Source organism: Balaenoptera borealis (assembly GCF_965194805.1).
Source record: "Balaenoptera borealis genome assembly, chromosome: 6".
In the NCBI taxonomy this organism is placed as follows: domain Eukaryota; kingdom Metazoa; phylum Chordata; class Mammalia; order Artiodactyla; family Balaenopteridae; genus Balaenoptera; species Balaenoptera borealis.
In genome coordinates, this window is record NC_138863.1 from 78,808,307 (window position 1) to 78,827,844 (window position 19,538).

The 19,538-nt window shown below is 40.4% G+C and overlaps 1 protein-coding gene across 6 annotated transcripts in view; it reads left to right on the forward strand.

Moving 5' to 3' along the window:
• Positions 1–19,538, forward strand: part of CACNB4 (calcium voltage-gated channel auxiliary subunit beta 4) — a gene marked incomplete at its 5' end in the record, with an annotated part of 250,477 nt that overhangs the window by 120,011 nt on the left and 110,928 nt on the right. The window lies entirely within an intron of this gene.

Here is a 19,538-nt window from a genome sequence, read left to right on the forward strand (position 1 = left end):
GACTAGATAATTTCTAAGGTTTCTTCAAATCCAAAATTTTGTTCTGTTTGCTGATAAGCAATTTCTTCAGTTGGGGTACAAATGCCACCATATGCCATTTGCTTTTTGAAATGATCAATTACCATGGTGTTTTATGTATACTGACTAAGGGGTCAGAATTTGGACCTTGAGTCTTTTTCAGAATCTTGAAGGAAGAAGGTGTGTGTGACACACACCTTTGAAAGGACTAGATGTTTGAAAAGGAAGATTTTTTTGTTTTTATCTTAGATTTTTAACTCTAGAAGCCAAAAAAGGATGCTTTTCCTATTGCTCATTTGCTTGCCAATACCCACAGTGCACTTCCAGACCACAGCGATTTGAGGTGGAAACATTTGAGTCTCATCTCTAAGAAAAAAAAAATCAAAGGCAAAAAAAATGCTTTCTGAGAAGTAAGCTTCTCCTAATTCTTATTGATGATTGAGGAGAGGTATTTCTTCTTTAGATTATCTCTGTCTTTCCTTCTTAGTTGTACACTAGGGAAGTACTGACAAAAAAAGTTTAAATAATTGTTTGGTGATGGTTGTGACATTTAATCATCAAGAATGTTTATTGTTTGGTGTTTTCTTGCTTTATAAACTTTTCTTCAGCTCAGCATTATTATCCTTTGGGATGTACTGAAAACAATAATCAGTCAATAGGAAAACCCCAGGAATAGAATAAATTCTAGGAGATATTCATTATTTTTTATAAAGTCATTCATTACTTTTAAAAGGAGTGACTGTGCCTGATTTGTTTGATTTTCCTCTATGATAAAGTGAAAGACCACCAAGATGAAAAAATAAAGAATGTTTACTTCAGCCCCAAATCAGATATTCTCTTAAATAGTGTTTGAATGAAGTAAGAGTTGGAGGCAAATATTTATCAACAAGCTAGAAAAATGTGATGACCATCATGCTAAAATAGTTAGTGAGTAAACAAATTAGTTCCCCAATTTATTTCCAAAGAGTCATTATTGATAGCTTAATATTTCAAATGATGTTCCAGAGATTAATGTCTTGGGGTTTATTTGATTCAATGGCTCTATTGATCCAAGAGGTAGAATTAAGAATTTATTATTAGACTTTCAAATAATCTCACATTTGATCATGTTGTTGTTGCTTAGAATATAGGGATGGAGTTATATATTTCTATTATGTAGGTGAAATTGATAAGGTAGGGAAGCACAGAACATTTCCTAGTTATCATGATGCACAGGGCCTGCTGTGAAGTGTGAAGATGCTGCAGAATAGAGTAAGGAATAAAACCACACAGGTCCGAAAATGCTATGTCGAAACTTGATTTTATAAAGAAAAGATCCTTGATAGTCACATTTAATTATTAGCTAACTAAAAACCAAAAATTTGGTATATAAGACATGATGTGTCTTTCTAGAGTCCCAATGTTAGTTTTCTTCTATATTGTAACAATTTCTGAGGTCATATAGTGTATTTTATTGACCCTGAGGCATATGCCCCCTCACACACACATTTTGTTGTTTTTTTTTTTTCACACACACACACTGTATTTTATTTTTACAAGAGATAGACTGACACCAAGCATTGTACATGGATGACCACAACAAAAGCAACAATGATTGCAATTACCAAACATGAAACACACTCATACTATGTCATAATATTGACATTCAGTCCAGCAATCCTCCACTGTAACAGCTCCTTTACTTTGCAGTGAAAATTGATTTGTATATTCTTTGCCTCTGAGTCCTTGTGGGATTTTTTTTTTTAATTCAGACAGAAAGTCACAAAAATTATACTCATCCTCATCAGTTCACTCAGTCCCATGTAATTGATTTTTTTTTTTCATCTTGATCTTTTGTTAGCACTTTTATGAGTTCATCAGTTTTTCATTAGAGTTCTGAAAATGCTTATTCATTCAGTTCAGCAGTACAGTCAGTTACCAGAAACCTGTACTTGTCAGAGTCTTTTCCATGAATTTCTTGAAGATGAAAGCCTTTTATAGGAACATATTTGCAAAAGCATCAGAGTACACCCAGAACTGTCTGTAAATGACAAAAGACTTAAAAATGACCACTGTTAAAGATTTGATGAAAGTTCATAATAATGCAGTTGACAAGAAAATTAGTTATTTCTGAGATATACATTTTAAAGTAATAACTAGGATTATTACTTATAACATTATACCAGAACATATAAGATTTTTAGAAATTTCATGTAATGTCTGAAACATTTATATTAACATATTTCCATACATATTTCCATACAAATACAAGATCTTTAGAAATTTCATATAATGTCTGAAACATTTATATTAACATATTTCCATACATATTTCCACACAAATACAAATATAAGATTTTTAGAAATTTCATGTAATGTCTGAAACATTTATTGAGAAGTGGATGGATCTAGAGACTGTCATACAGAGTGAAGTAAGTCAGAAAGAGAAAAACAAATATCGTATATTAATGCATGTATGTGGAACCTAGAAAAATGGTACAGATGAGCTGGTTTGCAGGGCAGAAGCTGAGACACAGATGTAGAGAATGGACATATGGACACCAAGGGGGGAAAACTGCGGTGGGTGGGGATGGTGGTGTGCTGAATTGGGCGATTGGGATTGACATGTATACACTGATGTGTATAAAATTGATGCCTAATAAGAACCTGCAGTATAAAAAAACAAACAAAACAACTAATACTAAACTTTCATTGGGTTATTTGTATGGAAATATGTTAATATAAATGTTTCAGACATTACACACACACATTTTGATACATCTAAAATGGGGCTACATCTTAAAAGTAATGGTATCTCATAGTTTTATTGGTAGCTTTTCCCCCTAGTGCTACATAATCTGATGATGAGTCTTAAAATCATTGTTATCTTAAATTCAATGAAATGAGGTATTTAGGAAAAAAATTTAAGCAGTAAAAAACCATATAGTGTGAAAAATTTGTCTTCCTTGACTATCTCCCAAACTAGTCCCTTCCTCAAAGGTAGCTGTTCTTAGCAATTTAGTGGGTATCCACTCAGACCTTTTTTCTATACATTGATAGACATGGATATTTAGAAAAACATACTTACAAGCACATATATGCTATTTTTAATTTAAAAAAATATAAATGAGATCATCATAAATATTATTCTGTGACTTGTCTTTCTTTACCTAAAAATGTACCAGGGGTGTTTTTCCCTAACAATTTATTCTTTTTAATAACTGAATGACATAATGACTGTGTAGGGTGGATTTACCATAATGAATTTAGCCCATTGATAGAATATTCCCCATTTTCAATCCTGCAGATAAATGTTATGGTTAATATTCTTACATATGAATCTTTGTATACACATGGAGCATTTCCCCAAAATGGTTTCCTAGAAGTGAAATTGCTGGGTTAGTACATTTTAAGATTTATAGATATTGGTGAGTATTGTAAAACATTTTTATATTAAAATAAATATGAACATTCTCTTTTGATTGATTGAGAATATAAACATTCTCTTTTGATTGATTGAGAATAAACCAAATTAGCTCAAAATTTTATTGTGAAATATAAGACTTCAAAGAAATTTCTCGATCAAGGGAAGCAGCGTTAGGCTGAGGCTTCCAGGTTCCATAAGAAGAATTTATTTACTCTCTGTTGTAATGTTATTTTTAAAAACTCACAAAGATTTGAGAAGTTGCATCCACCCCCCCGCCCCTGCACTTCATTTCATAAATGAAAACACTGAGGTTCAAAAGCGGTGAGGCAACTTGTGCAGAATGACCCAGACAATTTGTGGTGGAACTGGCCCTGGAACCTCCTCACATCTCTTTCTAGAGCAGTGTTCTTTTTACAATGCTGAATACCAGGGTTAATAATATAAAAAATTGGAATAAACCACTGAAGGGTGATATAAGCAAGTTATTTTGTATGGTGCTTGCTTGACAGCTAACAAAGCAGTTGGGAGTTGGGAGAATCTCCAAGATAGAGACTAGATTGCTCTCTGACGCAAATGGTGAGACCTTTATCTAACTTGGAATCCAGATTAAAGTTGCAATTTCTTTCAAGCTTTTTTGTTTGCTATTGCTTTCTGATACGATTTGAAATCCCCAGTCCTTGGCGGATTAAAATGATAGTGCATCCATAAAACTTAAACGAACATTAAAAACTCAGTGTTAGAGAATGTCAGAAAGAGGTTTTGTGTTTTAGGAAAATGTTGGCGTCTTCATTATTTGTATGCAGGTCTTGATGACATTTGCACGTCGATGCTACATTTGGCCCTAGCCAAGAGTGACCAAAGTTCCATTTTTATTCTTTCTTATTTTCAGTTCATCTCCATGAGCTTCCAATCCAGGAAAACATTTGCATGATTCAGTAGTGATATTTTTAAAAGGTAAAAATGGGTAGCAATATTTGTCAAAGGTAAAAGGAAACGACACCTTCTGAGTAGGGGGGGCGAGAGGTCCTTGTATCAATCAGAATCTCTACAAAAAACAGATAGCATCCTCAAATTAGGACAATTTGAGAGGGTTTAATAAATTGAAAAGGTGTTGGTAGGGTGTAAGGAAAGCACGAGGTCTGGTAACTGCAGAGCTGTTGCCACCCTTAGGCTTAATGGGACCAGAAAAGGGCATGGTTATGGAAACCTAGGAGGACTGAGTCCTGTCAAGAAGGCTACCTCGAGAAGGATGCAGCTTTGCCTGTGGAGGGTTGCAGCCAGCCTGAGGGCATCCCATGGGGAGGAAGCTAGGGGATAAATACCCTAAACTCATTCTCTCCTCTCACTCTGGACTCTGTTGGGGCTCCCACTGGCCAAACCCAACCAGAAGCCAAAGAGTAGGGCTTATAGGTCAGCGATGCGGTGTAAGAGTAGAGTGGGGGACTTCCCTGGTGGCGCAGTGGTTGAGAATCCGCCTGCCAATGCAGGGGACACGGGTTCGAGCCCTGGTCTGGGAAGATCCCACATGCCACGGAGCAACTAAGCCCGTGAGCCACAACTACTGAGCCTGCGCGTCTGGAGCCTGTGCTCCGCAATGGGTGAGGCCGCGACAGTGATAGGCCCGCGCACCGCGATGAAGAGTGGCCCCCGCTCGCTGCAACTGGAGAAAGCCCTCGCACAGACACGAAGACCTAACACAGCCAAAAATAAATAAATAAATAAATAAATTTATTAAAAAAAAAAAAGAGTAGAGTGGGGAAGAGTGGAGGCTGATCTGGAGAGGACGCTGCTTTCATACACATTGTTATTGGGCCTTCTCTGAGTATATTCATGTCAACAGATGAAAGCATGTACTCGGAAGAGATTCCTAAAACATACCTCTGAAGATGCCAGTGAAGCTCGAGGTGTTGCTGTTGGTCATTTTCTTTTTTTTTTTTTTCTTTTCTTTTGAAAATAAATTTATTTACTTATTTATCTATCTATCTATTTATTTATTTATTTATTTACGGCTGCATTGGGTCTTCGTTGATGTGCGCAGGCTTTCTCTAGTTACAGCAAGTGGGGGCTACTCTTGATTGTGGTGCACGGGCTTCTCATTGCGGTGGCTTCTCTTGTTGCGGAGCTTGGACTCTAGGCGTGCGGGCTTCAGTAGCTGTGGCGCACGGGCTTAGTTGCTCCAGGGCATGTGGGATCCTTCCCAGACCAGGGATCGAATCTGTGTTGCCTGCGTTGGCAGGCGGATTCTTAACCATTGTGCCACCAGGGAAGTCCCTTTTGGTCATTTTCTATTGGAGATGTGTGTTGCCCTTCATATGTGAAAATAGTTCTACTGAAAATGGTGACCTGGATTTTAATAGTGTTTTGTCTAAATTAAGATTTGGATTACTTCAACAAGGTCTAACAATGGGAGAAAATAAAAGATTTAAATACTAGTTTTGTGGCGAAAGCTTGAGAAGTTAAGCTGTGCGGGCTTCCACCACAATACACTAAGATCTCTGCAGATAATGAGCAGATATAGAAAAGCGTGGATGTGACCAGCTTGTGGCTCAGCTCCGCTCCACTGTCATGGCTGAACCAGAATTAATTCTTAGGATCCCTCCTAACGTCATCACATTGTGATTCCCAGCACATAAAACAGTGGGAGGTTTGGTGGGAGTAAGGATTAGCGCTGGGAGATTTTACCGTTCTGATGACAGCCTCCTTATTAAAAGATGTATTGACTTAGTGGAGTGGGGGTGGGAAGGCTAAGAGGAGTATTCCCTTTACAGTGTTAAAGCGGAAATTGTTTTGCGAGGTTATACGAAGCCCATGGAAAATACTAGCTTGGAGACCAGACTTTGCCATTTTTGGTAAAGCTAAACAGACCTCGTGTGTCTCTATTAAAAAGTCCATTTGACTGCTTGCCAGTTATGCAATGTAAAATTTGTGAAAATCCATTGAGTTGCACATGTATATGGCATGTTTCTGTATGTGCCTTATACTTCAGCTAGAAGTTTTTAAGTCTCTTTTGGGGAAGCAAGTGAAACTAGTGGGATTCTGGAAACTGGGATAGGGATTAAGGTTAGGATGGACATAATGAAGGCCCTTGCTTCCCATTGTTAGAGCCTGAGAAATACAGAGGGAGGAGATTCTTACACTGACTATGTGCTGGAGGTCCTGAGTTCAGAAGAGCTCTAATCCTTGACTGGTGGACCAGTTGGCCAAGGATGGGACACATGATTCATCACTGGGAGATGGGAAGACCATGCCCTTCCAGTGTCTGGAGCAGAACGTTCTCTTGTTGCTTGATGCTCCTCTTGGCCTTTTGCTTCACCACCCTCCCTGGGACAGATTACTCACTATACTGGTGGTTACCTGCCATGTACGGTAGATGCCTCACCCCTCTAATAATGATGATTGCTAAGGTAAAGAGGACTCAGAGTAGACTTTCTCTCTGGCTCTAGCAGTGTCTGCAGGGTCAGAACCAGGCTGTTTTCAGTGGTGAGAGCTGGTCCTTATGCTTACAGAACAGTGCCAGGGCATCAGCAGAGAGCCAGTTCAGACGATAAAGGATAAAATGATGATTGCCATGCGTCTCTGTTGAGGTTTATTTGAATAAAGTTCTAAGATTCAGATGTTTACTCTTGGAAGAGTGTGTGCTTGGTACATGGGTGTACTCAACAGAGAGGTGCTGATTAAGTCTTTAAATATTAAAGCTAAGCTGGCAAACATATTACGTGAACACTAAGTGTTTTCATTTTGAAAATTTATCTACTTATAAAATAATATACATTATTTTTAGACATTAGTTTCTCATATTATTTTTATAGCTCTGATTCTTTAATTATTGCTACTACAGAGTGTTGTAGTGTTGTAAGCAGGTTGAGGTAGATCTTATAATTATTATAGATGCTTTCATCAGCTGTGGTATCTTGAATGGTGCGCGCATGCACGTGCTCATGCGTGTGTGTGTGTGTGTGTTTTAAACCCCTTGGATCAAAGTTACAATATAAAGAACTATGCAAACTATGCAAGATATTATAACTATTAGGGTTTTCTTAGGAATGAGTAATATGTTGATAAGTGTGATATTGTTTTGCCCTGGTTTTGAAATATACACTGTATAAAGGTAGCTTTGAAAAAAGTTCTTCATGCCACATTCCAAACTTAGTGGGGGTGAACTTCCCAAAATATTTTTTAAGAGAAAGGAAAAGAGAGAAGAATACAAAAAAGACAGAAAAATAATAAGGAAATGCATAGCTTAGTTTCTATGAATGTTTTGATTCATATCCCTTTTAAGTAAAATATGTTCTGACTGTAAGATGTGCAACTAGTTGTTAGATTTTTTGCTTGAGTGTTGCATTTACATAGAGTAGCTGGCTTTCAAAATGCCAGCCAGCAGCCAACTCAAATACTGAAGATTTGTCTAACTTAGTGACTAGTTTAGTAGGAAGATATCTTGAAGACGTTGCAGGGGAGGCACATATCAGATACCTAATTCTGGAAACTCAGCCAGAATTTTGTCAGCGGTGATCTATCTGATTCTTAGGGTATTTGATTTTCATCTCCTAATTTAGGACTTGCAAAGATGCTGTGAGCATAAAACCTCACCTCCACATACTTAATAGAAGAGGATAATTTTGAAGTTCAAGATTGCCTTCCTGGAGAAAACTTGGGTATACCCATCAGGCTCTGAATGTAAACTATACCATTTCTTTTTTTTTTTAATTAAAAAAAAATTGGGAGGGGGCGGGGATTCCCTGGCATTCTAGTGGTTAGGACTCTGCGCTTGCACTGCGGGGGTCACCAGTTCGAACCCTGGTCAGGGAACGAAGATCCCACAATTTAAAAAATTTTGTCCTGCAGTGTGGCCAAAAAAAAAATTTTTTTTGTTTAAATTAAAGTATAGTTGATTTACAATCAACTATTTGATTTTAGGTGTACAGCAAAGTGATGCAGTTATATACCATTTCTTTAGAAGTGTAAAAAGTGCCCACTATCCCCTAAGCATTTATGTTACAATAATTTCTGAGATTCCCCCAACCAAAGACATGGATAGACTCTAGAAGCATTTCCCAATTTACTGATTGGGGCTTCTTCTGCGTCCTGATTCTCCAAAAAATTATTGGACCTTTCTGCAATACTGAGGGACAGATCAGACACTGATGGATAGTCCTCTTTATTGTACCTCCACATAATGACACTGGCCTCTAATTTCAAAGGAGTCCTTTATTGTAGATCATGTATTACATTTGTGTTCTGCAGAACACACTTTGGGGAAAATTATTTGCAGTAGGTAATTGGGAGCTATTGAAGGATTTTTAAAACGGAAAGTGGTATGATCAGATGTGCATTGGTCAGGGTGGAAGATAGATTTGAGGAGAGGGAGAATTCAGGCAAGGAGTCCAATTACGAAGCTCTTGAAATAATACAGGTGTGAAATGATGGAGGCCTCAAGTAAGGCAGTAGCAGTGGGAATAGAGGAGGAGGTGAACTGAGAAATATTCAAGTCATAAAGGCAGCAGGTTTAACAACTAACTAACTTAGGAAGGGAGAGGAGTCTAGGATGAACCCCTCCACTCTGGTTTGGGTGACTGACTGGTTAGTTGTATGCTGCTGAGATTGGGAAGCTAGGCCATTTCTTCTGATACCTTTTGAATTAACCCAAGGAGCTCAGGTTAGAAGCAGTGTCCAGGTTTTGAAGGCTTCAGTCTTCCAGCTGTTGATCTTGATTCGTGGCTAAGGAAATTACTTGGCTTCATCCCAAGGCTGTGAAATAGTTTTGTTTCAGAGATCTAGGACCCCCAGGGACCAAGAGCTGGCTGCAGAATAATTATGATCTAGCTCTCTCCATTCTGGGCCCTGTACCCATCCTGATAGACCCTATTATGTTTTCTCTGGAAACCAGAGAGGAAACATGCTGTATTCCCCTAGCCTTGGTCTTCAGGAACTTCTCAGCAAAGAAATCTTCAAATTGATTTTTAAACAACCCCTTCCTCAGTAAACGAGTATTATTCCAAGTGACAATCAGACTACACAGAAGGGCATTTGGGATATTGCTCAGATAGTAACCAGAAGGAAAAACTATTTAAAAAAATTTTATTCTCTTACATATGCTTCTTCTTCTGTTAAGAAGTAGAAGATCGTAATATTTTTCCAGAGTATCTCCGCTCTCTTAATTTTGTTAGGCATTTCTAGCCATTCGTTTAGTATGTTCACTGACATATGTGAAAGAAAAATGGGTCCCTAGTCAAGTAAGTTTGGTAATGACCAGATTCAGTGCCCTTTCACGGCACACAGTAGGCCACTAAAGTCTCTTAGCATTCTGTGATAAATAAACCGATTAAATTTTATTTAACCCAAAGATATCCCAAAGTCATTTGATCTCAGAACCCATTTTTTTTCCCCCAGTGAATGGCTATTAACTACTTGAAGAACTGGTATTCTGCAGAATGCAGCTGGGGAAAGGCTCATCTAGGTATTTACACCAAGTCACATATTTTCTGGGAATAATCTCATCATTTTAAATTGGGTGCATTTTGCAGGCAGGATGCAGTTAACATTAGATTGATATATATGTTCCCAGGCCTTCCTCTCAGAGACTTTGGTTCACTAGTTTGGGATGGGCCTTAGGATTTTCATTGTTGACATACACTTCTAAGGTGATTTTTGTGTAGCTACTTTGAGAAGTACTGGGTAAAATTATCGCCCTGATCAGCCAGTGTTTGTGACAGGGCACAGTACTTGGAGTTTTCCTTTTTTTCAGGTCTCTCTCCCTCTGGGTGGCAAGCCCTTTGAAGTAGGAGTGTCTTTTCTTATTCCTCTCCCTACCCTTGCCTAGCCTTGCTTGCCTGTGTACTTGCCCCAAGACAGACACTCAGTAAATGTTTACTGGAATGTATTGAAATTCAATAACCCTAATTCCTTCAGAAATCAAGAGGGACCTCGGAAATGGTCAGAAATGATTGAACATGGTGTATATGTCAGGGATTCCCTAGGGACATATACCCATGAGCAGCTACACAATTATTTTTTCTTTAAAAAACCAAAGTAAATTTAAAAATAGAGGTTAGCGGACTTCCCTGTTAGCGCAGTGGTTAAGAATCCGCCTGCCAATGCAGGAGACATGGGTTCGAGCCCTGGTCCGGGAAGATCCCACATGCCACGGAGCAGCTAAGCCTGTGCGCCACAACTACTGAGCCTGCACTCTAGAGCCCGTGAGCCACAATTACTGACCCTGTGTGCCACAACTGCTGAAGCCCGTGCGCCTGGAGCCCATGCTCCGCAACAAGAGAAGCCACTACAATGAGAAGCCTGCTCACCGCAACAAAGAGTATCCCCCGGTCGCCGCAACTAGAGAACGCCCGTGTGCAGCAACGAAGACCCAATGCAGCCAAAAATAAATAAATAAATTAATTAATTAATTAATTTTTAAAAAATTTTTAAAAAAAGTAGAGGTTAGCAGGTTTAGGAAATCAGAAGGCCTATATTTGTAAAAGAGCCAGAGTGTGATAAGGGAAACTCAGTCTTCTCCCCATATATTTCCAACTGGGCTATATTGATTGTAAACAGAGTGGTGACAATGTAAGTTTCCCTCCACACCAGACTCCTAGACCCTACTCCGTGGAGCCCACCTCTTTCAAGAGTTTTTTTTGTTTTTTTTTTTACTAGAAGCTTTATTGAGATATAATTCATATAGCATACAATTCACTCATTTACAGTATATAGTTCCATGGTTTTAGTATATTCAGAGTGGTGCAATCATCACATCCCCCCAGAAGTAAATCTCATAGCCATTATCAGTCACTCCCCATTACCCCCCAACTTTCCCAGCCCTAGGCTGTCTCTATGGATTTACCTGTTCTGGACATTTCTTATATATGGAATCAGTCATACGATATGTGACCTTTTGTGACTGCTTTCTTTCACTGAACATGATGTTTTCAGGCTTCATCCATGTTGTAGCATATATCAGCATTTATTTCTTCTTGTTGCCAAATAATATTCCATTGTGTGGATATAAACTATTTATCTGTTCATCCACTGATGGACATTTGGGTTGTTTCACTGTTTGGCTGTTATGAATAATGTACAAGTTTGTGTGTGTATATGAAACTTAATAGTTTCTTGACCAGTCACTTTAAAATGTAAGCCATTTTTTTTTAATTGGAGTAAAATTGCTTTACAATGTTGTGTTAGTTTCTGCTGTACAATGAAGTGAATCAGCTCTATGTATACCTATATCCCCTCCCTCTTGGACCTCCCTCCCACCCTACCCCCTTTCCACCCATTTAGGTCATCACAGAGCACCGAGCTGAGCTCCCTGTGCTATAAGGCAGGTTCCCACTAGCTGTCTATTTTACACATGGTAGTGTATTTATGTCAAACCTAATCTCACAGTTCATCCCACCTTCCCCTTAGCCCCATGTCCACATGTGCATTCTCTACGTCTGTGTCTCTATTCCTGCCCTACAAATAGGTTCATCTGTACCATTTTTCTAGATTCCACATATATGCCTTAATATACGGTATTTGTGTTTCTCTTTCTGGCTTACTTCACTCTGTATGACAGACTCTAGGTCCATCCACATCTCTACAAATGACCCAATTTCATTCCTTTTTATGGCTGAGTAATATTCCATTGTATATATGTACCACATCTTCTTCAGGCATTCATCTATCGTTGGACATTTATGTTGTCTCCATGTCCTGGCTATTGTAAATAGTGCTGCAGTGAACATTGGGGTACATGTGTCCTTTTGAATTACGGTTTTCTCTGGGTATATGCCCAGTAGTGGGACTGCTGGGTCATTTGGTAGTTCTATTTTTAGTTTACTAAGGAACCTCCATACTGTTCTCTCCATAGTGGCTGTATCAATTTACATTCCCACCAACAGTGTATGAGGGTTCCCTTTTCTCCACACCCTCTCCAGCATTTATTGTTTGTAGATTTTTAATGATGGCCATTCTGACCGGTGTGAGGTGATACCTCATTGTAGTTTTGATTTACATTTCTCTAATAATTAGTGATGTTGAGCATCTTTTCATGTGCCTCTTGGCCATCTGTATGTCTTCTTTGGTGAAATGTCTATTTAGGTCTTCCACCCATTTTTAATAATTTGAGATATACTAAAGATATGTTGAAGATTCAAGGTATTTTTGAATCCTACTCCACTGACCTATATGGTCATATCTCAGCTATTTCCATGTAACTCTGCTCTAGGCAGTGTGGTCCCCTCCCAGTTGCATGAATAGGCAGTGTTCAATCCCAAGTGTGAGAATTGTGGACACCGTTCCCTTTTTGGGGGGAAGCTCCACCCCCCTTTAGAGCTTTCACACTGCACAAGGTCCAGCTCTTATTCCATTCCTCTTGTGAGGCTCTTCCCAGCGTTTCCACACTCTTCGGAATTCACGTGGCAGCATCTGTCCCACTCACCTGGCGCTGACCACCTGCAGCCCCGTATAGCTTTGTCACTGTTTCATGCGTCTGTGTCTTATCTCTGCAGGTGTGAGATGCTGGCGGGCAAGAATTAAATCCTACCATTCTTTTGCGCCTCCCTTACCCCAGCCACAACTACACAAGGGTTAGAGAGAAATGAATACTGAATAAGTGGATGCTATAGCTGAAAGCCTCTGTGACATCAGTGTTCCCCATGCAGAGTAAAATGGGACTGGTTTGCAAGTGAGGAATTGACGGGAGTCATCGATTGAACCAGGTGCAACTCTGAAATTGCGAGGGGCTCATTTAAAGAGTTGCGGACTTGTCACAGAAAATGCGGAAAGGCGTTCTGTTTAGAAATAATCTTGTCTGAACATCGTATATTCTCTTCATTTCTTCTTACTTGTTCTCATTTGCAAGGACATGTTCAGGGACATTGTCTTGAAAATAGGATCCTTGCAACTTCCTCTCTTTTATTTCCAAGTTCAGATCATAATTTAGCGGCTCTATCATTATCAGAGCCATTATGTCTGTGATGGCCATAGACCGTCATTTCCGTGACTTCACTAACAAGGTCAGTTCTTTGAATGAGCCCCACATAAACGGACCTTCTCATGTTCATCTCTAAAGCCAAATGGAAACCAAAAAGAAAAAATTATGAAAAATCAGAAAAGTATAATAATTTGAAACAGAACAAAGATATTTGTTTTTCTGGCATTCGGCAATGAAAATTTCAGCCATTTTCCTATAAAACCTTCTCTCTAGATATTTCTCTGTGGATGAAAGTATTAAACAAATCATCCCAGTTCTTTCTTTATGAGCTAGTTATGAAAAGGTCCATGGGAATAATTCTGCCTAAATAAAATTACTAATTCATAGCCTTAATTTTTCTGTGATGTTGAAAAGAGCTACAGACTAGGACAGTAGCTGTTGGTCACTGCTACCCTGGTTTAGAATGAGGGGCTGGCTGAGGGTGGTAGAGACAGACTGTACGTTATAGTGAAGCTGCGGCTGTTACTTGTTATGTCAGGGCCACACTGGTTTGCTTGGTCACAGCTGTAATGGGTAGAACAGTGGTAGATCCCTTCGACAAGAATGTGTCTTTGGATCCCCGCCATCATTCATGTAAAGACAGGGGTCATCTGGGTGACTTCCTTAAATTCCCACCGTGCAAATATGTTGACATGTTTGTTCAACAAACAGATAGAATTTGTTGTGAAGGCATGAGCTTTGTAAATTAATCCTAGAACTATTTATTGGTGGCCTTTGTACAGAGCAAGTTATTAAGTCAGAATGTTACCAAAGAATTGTGTACAGATATGTTTTTTTTCTGAGCATCCAAATGAACAGTTAGTGAGTACCTATGGCATGCCTAACACTATACTAGGAGTGGTAACCCCTTAGAGTTACGGAGATAGAAGGTGTCGCAGTATGGAAATGCTTAGGGTTAAGTCAAGAGGACCAGATCCATGCACATGAAACAACCGGGAGGGACCATAGAATAATGGGATGGGCTTTATTTTTGCAGAAAGAATTGGATTCACCACAGTGCTTGCCGTTTACTAACTGTTTGGATTTGGACAAATTATTTACCTCTCTGAGTCTATTTTCTTATCAGTAAAGTGGGGTAATAATATCCTTACAAGGTTATTGTGGTGATGAAATCAATCAAATAACATACATAAAAAGATAAAGTTCCAACACATAGTAGTTTAATAAAATTTAGATACTATTATTAATTGGAAGACAGCTTAGGGTGACTGAAACCAGGTCCAGGAGATTTGGTATAGAGTCTAAACATAGGCACAAAAGGAATTGGGAATCATAAAAAGACTTTGGAGGCATGGAATTAGCCTGTATAATTTCATAAATGTAATAATATCTAAGCCAGACTACGGTAACCATAGTAATAGTTACCATGTGTTATAGGCCAAAATTGTTGTAATTGCTCGATGTGAATTTCTTTCCCCTTAATTTTCACAATAACCTTATGATGTAGATACTTTTATCATCCATTTCCTAGGCGTAGAAAATGTTAAATGATTTGTCCAACGTCGCGCAGCTAGTAAATGATGGAACCAGGGTTTGAATCCAAGTGTCTGACTCAGAGCCACTTCCTAAAACAGGGAAGCGAGGGGTTAGGGTGGCTAGAAAGGCAGAGATGGCAGATCAGCTGAAGAAGCAGAACCACAGGAGAAACACTAGGCAAGATATTGGCAGACTAATAAAGATGGGGACCTGCTGGTGATCAGGCATGGCAGTGAGGGTTGGGACAGATCTGTAGGCAGAAGGGAGCCACTTCCTCTCAAGGTGGAACTTTATTGCATCTGGAGGAGTCCTGGGAATGTGGTGGTCTCACCTGACTGCATCTGCTGCATCTTTGAGTTCTACTGATAATGACCGAGCCACTTCACATACCTTTCCTGTGTCAGGGCAGAATCTTTCATCTCATCTGAGTCGTTCCTTAATTTACTTACGTTTAGGGCAGAATTGCATTCCAGGAACCCACCTGATATGCACTTTTCTTCTCTAAACATACCCTGTCCTCTCTTTTCCACGAGCCATCCATGCACTCATCCGTCTATTCATTCAACCAGGCCTGAACACTTGAAGACTGTGCTGGCAAAGGGATGAACAAAGTCAGAAACTGTTTTTCATCCTTCTCACACAATTCCCTAAAATGTACCCCCCATTCCTGGGTCTATAAATATTTCAAATTTTTTTTTTTTTTTTTTGGCTGTGTTGGGTCTTCGTTTCTGTGCGAGGGCTTTCTCTAGTTGCGGCAAGTGGGGACCACTCTTCATCGCGGTGCGCGGGCCTCTCACTATCGCGGCCTCTCTTGTTGCGGAGCACAGGCTCCAGACGCGCAGGCTCAGTAGTTGTGGCTCACGGGCCCAGTTGCTCCGCGGCATGTGGGATCTTCCCAGACCAGGGCTCGAACCCGTGTCCCCTGCATTGGCAGGCAGATTCTCAACCACTGCGCCACCAAGGAAGCCCCTATTTCAAATATTTTTGAGAACAGTGCCAGAATGTGAACCAACTACATCACTAAACGTGCTGTTAGTTTAGTCGACATCCCCACCCCACCTCCACCTCTCCCCATAGCAGTCCTTTTTTGATGAAGGAATCTGCATTCTGGTTCATGCTTCTCTCTTCTGAGGGGGTGGGGCAGCCCTTTAAGTCCTGGACTAGCTGCTTCTGCAGTCCTTTTATTCGGGGCTTTTAGACTTCTATGGCGAATTATTAGCCAGTTTTAAATGTACATTGTGCCTATTTACACTTCCTTTGTGCTTTCTTTTTAAGTGTCTGGGAAACAGGATCCATTTTGCCACCTTCCCTGGAGATAACCTGTCTACAGAAGTGGGGTGTGGTAAGGGGACAGGAGAAAGAGGAGGCTCCCGGGCAAGGGGGGGACTTTCAGAGATCTTTTCCAGCCGGTACTTGCCCTTTTCTGTCATACATAGAGCTATCTAAGAGTGGGCTGTATTTTATAGAAACAGTGCCCTCCCCCTCCAAATTCTGTTTCTAGCTGCCTCTTCCAAATAATAGTTACTCTTCATTGAAGGCTTACTATGAACCATGAGCTATTTCGTTGTTTATGCTGATTAGTTGGTATTCATATCACACCACTTATCAAACAATTTGAATATTTCCCGGCACTTTCTGAATACTCTACATGACATATATCATTTATTTCTCACAAGAGCAGATGAGCTATGAGGTAGGTGTAATTATCCCTATTTTACAGATGAGAAAACTGAGGCATAGAGAGGATAAATAACTTCTCATGGTCACACAGTTAGTCCATGGCAGTATCCATGTTCACACCCAGAGCCTCCAGGCCTTTCTAGCGTGCAATGCTACTTTCCAAGCCCTAGAAAGCCCCTTTTCAGTGCTTGGTGCAACTACGTCATGTCTTGCTGCTTTGTTTACTAGATGCAGGCTCTCAGAATGCCTCCTTCTCGGAGACCGGAGGAGGGAGGTTTAATCAGCTTCCTTGTGCACAGCACTCCAGCCCCTTCATTAGTCTTTTCTGTAGGAAGAAACAGAGGCGCAGCCGTGGCAGAAGCCAGACACTGCAGTCTACAAACATCTCTCGAGCCACTTCCCCCAAAGCCTGCTGTGCATGTTTCTGCAATGGGACCTAAGCTTTCTTCCCATGCACGGACTTCTTGTTGCCCTGATCTATGGTATATTGCATTCTCTTAAACTATCAGATTCCGCCACTCAAAGGAGCAAACTGAAACCTGTTCTCGCTTACCTCCCTGATTCTGCTGGCTCCTCTAAACTCTCAGCACCCTTAAGGGAAATTGAAAAATGTGATCATCCGTGGCTGTGTGCCAACTCTGGAGGGCTTGCTCTGGTCAGCTCCATCCTTATAACACTTCAGTTATCAGGACATTGATTATATGGGGAACAGGGTTGGAGAAAGAGGAGAGTGAAATTGGATCATTAGGTTTTCAAAAAAATTTTTTTTAATTGAGGTGAAATTTATATAACATAAAATTAACCATAGTACATTCATAATGTTGTGCAACTACCACCTCTATCTAGTTCTAAAACATTTCCTCACTCCAAAATAAAACCCAGTACTCATTAAGCAGTTACTAAGCACTCCCCCCTCCCCCTCCTCCTACCCTGGGTATCCACCAATCTGCTTTCTATTTCTGTGAATTTACTTTTTCTAGTATCTCATACAAATAGAGTTATACAACATGGCCTTTTGTGTCTGGCTTCTTTCACTTAGCAGAATGGAGATTCATCCATATTGTAGTATGTATCAGTACTTCATTTGTTTTTATGGCTGAATAATATTCCATTCCATGGATATATCACATTCATCCATGAATGGACATTTGCGCTGTTTTCAACTTTTGCTGCTAGAAACATTTTTTTTTAATTAATTAATTGATTAATTTATTTATTTTTGGCTGCCTTGGGTCTTCTTTGCTGCACACGGGCTTTCTCTCTAGTTGCGGCGAGCGGGGGCTACTCTTCGTTGTGGTGCGCCGGCTTCTCACTGCGATGGCTTCTCCTGTTGCGGAGCATGGGCTCTAGGTGCGTGGGCTTCAGTAGTCGTGGCATGTGGGCTCAGTAGTTGTGGCACACGGGCTTAAGTTGCTCTGTGGCATGTGGGATCTTTCCGGACCAGGGCTTGAACCCGTGTTCCCTGCATTGGCAGGCGGATTCTTGACCACTGGACCACCAGGGAAGTCCCTAGATACATTTTTGGATAAGTGTTCGTTTGAGTACTTGTTTTCAGTTCTTTGGGGTATGTACCTAGGAGTGGAATTGCTGGGTCATATGGTAATTCCATGTTTAACTTTTTGAGGAACTGCCAAACTGTTTTCCGCAGGGTCTGAAACATGGGTCGTTGGTTTTGGTAGAGAACTTCAGGGCAGACATCATGAAGACAGGAAAGCACATATGACTCTGTCTCTATAGAAAGTCTATACATCTTGGGACAAGACTGAAAATGTATAGTAGGATGTCTTCTAGGGACCAATACTGAGCAATAAAAAATATAGCTGTATGTGTATGTATGGGGGCAGAGATTTTCTTATGTCTCCCCCATTCCATCTCCCACTGGGATTATTGAGATAACCTCTTTGCTGGTCACTTTCCCTCTGCCATTGTCCCTCACCAGTCTTTCCCTTGGAGTGGTTCGCTCTCGGAATTATCTTTTTAAAGTGCAGATCTCGTCTTGTTACTCACCTACTTAAAATCCTTAAGTGGTGCCCCATGGCCTTCAGAATACATTGCAGATCCCTCTCCTTGGTGCATCAGGACCTTTACTCCTTGGTCCTTGCTGGGGTCTTCAGCTTCAGCTTCTGCTACACCCACAGGCATCATCATCCTTAGACGACATTACCTACCTGTAGGTCCCCAATGGCTCATGCTCTTACACCTTCTTGCCTTTGCACATGTTCCCTCCTCTGCCCACAGGGCTAACGGTTACATCTCCTTCCAGGCTCCGCTCAAACACTGAATCCTACCAGAGGTCTCTCATGACTCCCCGGCCTGAACTTTGGTACTCCCCACTGTATTTTCATGGCTTCTTTACAGCTTTTACTAGGCTTCACAAGGATAGGGACCATTACTCTGTTTGGTTCATTGTGCGTCTCAAACACCCACAACAGTGCTTGGCACAAAGGAGCTCTCAAAATAGGTCCTGACTGATGAGGTCAGGATGGCATTTTTCATTTTGTTGTCTATCTGACAGGTAGTAGGTATCAACTAAATGTCATTTGAATGAAAGATAAGGTGGAAGAGAAGAGGAAGGGGCGAGCGAGGGAGGGTAGGAAGAAGACAGGAGAAAGAGAGATGGAGAAGAGGAAAGAAGAAAGCAGGAGAGGCAAAGAAACGACAAAAAAGATGAAAAAGAGAGTGGATAAAAGAGTGGGAGAGTGAATGAAACTGGGGAAGGCAGAGAGGATGCCTAGCTTCAAAAAAGTGTAGCCATTTATGCTACAAATTTCAAGCTTATTACATTCAAACATGTGCTTGCGTATTAGAAGGATGGAGGGCTTCAAGTCTTGGGATGAATGCCCCCTCACCCCGATCTCATCGCATTTCATGTCCATTCTGCACAGGGCCAGGGGCGTGAGGACTAGGATTTTCCAAAATCCCTGAGGGTATAAGACACCTGGCAGGAATAGCTGCTTCCATTAGTCCCATCATCCTTAGTCTGTTTGGG